Source organism: Bidens hawaiensis, unplaced genomic scaffold (genome assembly GCF_021521415.1).
Source record: "Bidens hawaiensis isolate Kalapana, Puna unplaced genomic scaffold, B.hawaiensis_p1.1 tig00050710_1, whole genome shotgun sequence".
NCBI classification, from domain to species: Eukaryota; Viridiplantae; Streptophyta; class Magnoliopsida; order Asterales; family Asteraceae; genus Bidens; species Bidens hawaiensis.
This window is the reverse complement of record NW_027506170.1, coordinates 37,717-43,104: the sequence shown is the minus strand read 5'-3', so window position 1 is coordinate 43,104 and position 5,388 is coordinate 37,717.

Genomic DNA, 5,388 nt, shown 5'->3' with positions numbered 1-5,388 from the left:
CAAACTCGTTATAAACGAGAGATTTTGTAACAATGAAAGGGTATTTAAATCCCTAATATATATAAAGAAAATATTAGCATATAGATCGTGCCTGCACACAAAAATGCTATTATTTATTCAAGTTTAGAAATTTTTAAGAACAACATCTATCATGAACAGAAAAATGAATATAAAGAAAAGAATTGATTAAGTTAGACATAAAATTATCATTCCTTAAAATAGATAGAAATTAAGAAAGAATCGAACGGACGATCGAAGAAAGGAAACTATCAATATCATGAAGGATAAGATGTCATGAAGATTTCTGCGAAAGAGATTCGATATATTAAATCTGAGAAATATCTAGTAAATATTTAGAATAACTGAAGGTAATGTAAATAATTAAACACAGTTGGCCACTGTGTTTAGCGATTTACAATTACTTATGATATTCTAAACTATAAACTTACTATATCATCCAAAGATATAGAAATAACAAAAGAGATATACTACACTCGGAAGTTTTAATAAAAAGTCAAATGGCCATAGAAAGAGGCTATCTATTCCCGATCAAATCATGGAAATGTAATTACAAAAAGGATTGCATAATTACATAAACAGTGGATGTAATATAAGATGGTATAGCATTAGAATATCTACTTAAGATAGTAGATTCAAAGAATTCTAAGATAAAACCATGAGTCTGAAGATTTTTATTAACCATAAACCGAAGAATGAAAAGACTTGAAGAATTTGAACAATTGAGTTTTGAAATTTAAAACTTTAAATAAACATAAACAAAGCAAAACCAAGAAACCGCAAGAGTAAGTAATCAACAAAAATCAAATCTCCGAAGAGAGATAGCATGGGGCAAACAACTTGTTAGTCAAAGGAGATGACAAAATCCTTAGACTCGGAAACCGAAATTGGATGCCGATAATTGGAAAGCTACGCGAGACGATAATGAACAAAGCTCATAAGTACGGGATGCACTCAGAAAATGATAAAACATACCACAACCTTAGATCGAATTATTGATAAAAGAACATGAACAAGATATCGCTTCGTATGTAAGGAAATGTATAATCTATTTACAAGTTAAAACCGAGCACTAGGAACCTTCAGACTACTTTAAACAACCCGAAATTCCCCATATAGAAGTGGGTAATGATAACTGTGAACTGCATTACAAAGCTTTCCAAGATTACACGCTAATACGATGCAAGATGGGTTATTGTTGATAGACTAACAAAGTTTACCCATTTTTCTCCCAATTAACGATTCGTACTCGATGGATAGATTAGCATGAAATTATGTGAACAACATCGTGTCCCTACACGGTGTGCCACTATTCATAATCTCCAATCAAGATAGTCGAATTACATCCATTTTTGGGATAATTTCCATCAAACAATAGGAACTCGATTAAACTTCAGCATTGCCTATCATCCCCAAAAAGATGGGCAAAGTGAAAAGAACAATCCAAACGTTCAAAGTTATGCTCTGCGCAAGTATGATAAGGTTTAAGTGGAAATTAGATAATTATTTTCCCCTAATAGAATTCTCGTATAATAAATTCAAGCCGCGCCATATAAGATGATATACGTACATAAAAACCAAAATATCCGTGTGTTGTTCTAAAACAAGGGATAACCAAATGACTGGACCCGAAGTAGTCCACGAAACGACGAATAAAGTATTACAAATCCGAGAACAACTTAAGATGACACGAGACCACCATAAGAGTTATACCGACGTCCGTCGAGAACCGTTAAAATTTAATAAAAGGAAATAGAGTGTTATTTAAAATTTCACCTTAGAAAGACGTCATTCGCTTCGGTAAGAAAAGAAAACTTAGTACACATTTTGTAGGATAATTCAAAGTACTCGAGCAAATTGGTACTGTTGCATAACCGTTTGAGACTACCCGAGGAAAAGAAAGGGGTACACGATGTATTCCACGTCTCTAATCTGCGTAAATATCTAACTGATAAATCGTTAACGATGCTCTTAAAAGATATTAAAATAAAAGAAAATCTTAAATTCATAAAACGACCCATACAAATAGAAAGTCCAAAAATAAAAAGACGAACGTTGAAATTAGTTAAAGTAAAATGGTACTCATGACAAGGCCATGAGTATAATAGGGAACTTGAATCCAAAATGAAGAAAAAGTACTCCCACTTGTTCTAAGAAGCGAATCTCGCGGACGAGATTCATTCCAAGGTGGGGAGGATGTAACATCGTGAAAATAACGAGTCAAAAATACCAATGATCAAAAGTTAAAGGGCCAAAAATGTCGAATTCCAAACTCAAGGGTTAAAAATGAAAATTCTGATTTTCTTGACCCATCGCGATACGCGATGGATCAAAAGGCAAACCCATCGCGATACGCGATGGGTTGTCTGACAGGCAAGACACCTGGCCTGCCACGTGTCCACACGTGGCACAACGCCCGCCACGTGCCACCACGTCTGCCACGTGTCGCCATGTGGCAAGCCTATATGGCTGGTCATCGGTCTAGGTCGCGATACGCTACGGGTGACCAAGGGGACCATCGTGTATCGCGATGGGACCCTTGATCATCCTATAAATTGAGGTCTTGGGCTCTCTCACTTCTCACACAACAGCTTTCTCTCTCTAAAAATACACTCTCTCACTCCCTCGATAAACGTGCCAAGCCTCCTCTATTTTCGTGCCAAAAAAAAGTTATCTCAAAGTACGTGCCGCCTACCGACGAAATTATCTCAAAGTACGTGCCGACCCGAGACGACCCGGCGTCCCACCTCGAAGTGCGTGCAGACGAGATTTGAAGATCGGCGTGCCTCGTTTTATATGAAGGAAGGTGTTGATCATGATTCTCGATATACGTGCAAGCGTCAAAGTGCTGCCTGAAAGTTTAGAAAATAATAAGCCAAACAAGGTAAGCATAATGCCCGAATAAAATATTAAAAGGCTTAGACCTTAGACGAGCGTACGCTCAATACCTCAAAAATAAACAAAAGAAAATAAAACAAAGAAAGTATAATGATAAAGATAGAAATATAATTTTTTATTATAAATGAAGTATAATTTATTATTTAAATAGATTTTAAATAATAATGAAAGAATGAATAAAATAAATAAGTAAAATAATCTTTATTAATAAATAAAGATAAAAGTATTATAATATATATACTGTTTATATTATCAATATAAACTAAATGATGTGTGTATATATATATAAGTATACGTTTTTGGGAAAAACGTAGATTTTAGAAAAGAAAACATGTCGGACTAAATGTCCGAACATAAGAATAAAGGATACATGATTTGAACTATAGGTTCAAGCATGTTAGAAAAAGGAAAAGTATTTAAAAGTAAAAAGTTTATCTTGTAAAAGAAAAATGAATGTAATATAAGTTAAATTAAAGATTTTTAACTTATAAAAGAAAGAAAGATATTTTAAATTAAATGTTTAAAATAAAGGAAAGATATTTTGAACTAAAGGTTCATAAAGAAGATATAATCGAGGTAAAAATTTTACAAAAGAGACTAAAGGTCTTAAGCCGATTGAATATCCGACTAACAAAAAATTATACTCGTACTATAGGTGCGAGATAGCAAAGAAAGGGAAAGACCCTCGGTTAGTGTATTGAAGCTGATCAAATCAAAAGAAAAGGTGAATACGCCCCAAAAGTTTTATAACTTGATAAATCGAGTCAAATTAAAAATTGATTACATGGGATTACGTATCCCTAAAACGTTATAAACAATAAGTAATACGTTGGCCCTCAGGCTGTTGTATACGTTGTTTGGATCCTTACATATGTGGTAAAAGTCGGTGGGCACACCGCACCACACTTGGTCACGACCTCCGCCACGATGGGCCGGACCAAAGTTACGTCCGAGTGAGACTAACCATGTGTATACTATGGTACCAAAGTAATGTCGAACGCTGCGGTGTTTGCTGAGCGGGTCGAGTTGAACTTAAAGTTTATAGTTTGATTTATACTTAATTATTTCTAAGCCACGATGGGCCGAACCAAAGTTACGTCTCAAGGGGTAATAAAGTAAAATAAAATATTTTTCGCGTCATCGTGTTCACCAGCATATAGCTGACGTATTTTTCTAACATTTCAGGAAATTGTTGTATCAAGAATTAGAACCATTCATGAAGTGGATGTTCGCAAGGTAGATATGGCTCATTGTTTTAATAATTAAAATAGCATGCTAAATTAAACAAGAATTTATAAAACAAAATTACTTTGGTATTTATTACCCGAGAAACTTTTACGAACGAAAGAATTTATATTCTATTATAATGTTTTCAAAATGTATAATATTTATTTTAAATAAAAAAAAAGTCTTCCGCTGAAACAAACTCTGATATATTTACAAAATCGGTACCAATTGCTGGTCACACGCCTAGGCCCTAAGTCGTGGTGTGATATAAATAATTCAAGTATAAAGTACAAAATCCATAATGATACAACAATAAAATTTATATCACAAATGATCTTGATTAAATGTTTTCTAACTTAAATTCTTTACTAAGTCTTCACCAATTCTTGCATCTAGTTCAAACAATAACCTGCATATGCGTGTAAAATAGAAAGGTTTGTCAGCAACACATGTTGAGTGGGTAAACACCAATTTAAGACACAACAATAATAATATATAATAAATAAAGAAAGATGCAAACTATTCTTGTGAGAATAAACAGTTAAACCATAGCATATAAACAAATCACACAAATATAAAGCAAGGGTTAACTGTTGCAATGCGGATGGGCATTGGTTACTAAAAATGAGTTGTCGATAAGCTCGATGCCATATGAACTGGATGATGGCTACTACGAAGGTCGTATGATCATACTATAATGAGAATATTTTGGACCTCTCTGAAATGTATTCAAATATAACAAGTAAACAAATAGCAAGTTAAGCATAGACTAATATACACACAAGGATTAAACAGTTGTGGTTTTGAATACAAGATAATATATAAATACTGTAAATACGCATATGTCCCTAAAAGGATTTAAAATAAGTAAAAAGGGGAGTGATTACTCACCTTAGTAAATAAGCGAGGAGATAATGATTCAATAATATATAAAGGTAAATCAAGCTCTTCGAGAAAAACCGACGAGAAATCCTAATTACAATAATTGAGGAAATAAATACGAATTGAATAATGGATCCTATAACTCGAAAGAAACTCGGGATTTGATGATCGAGTGAATCTTACAAAAGTTATTTATTACTTGTATTTATAATAAATTTTAATTCCAAAGTCTTATTGTGATAAATATGATTTAATTATAATAACCACCCAAAAATACTTGAATAAAATTACAAGATATTTGTTTTAATTGTTTATTTTAAACTAAAAAAATACGTTTAATGAATATATATATATATATATATA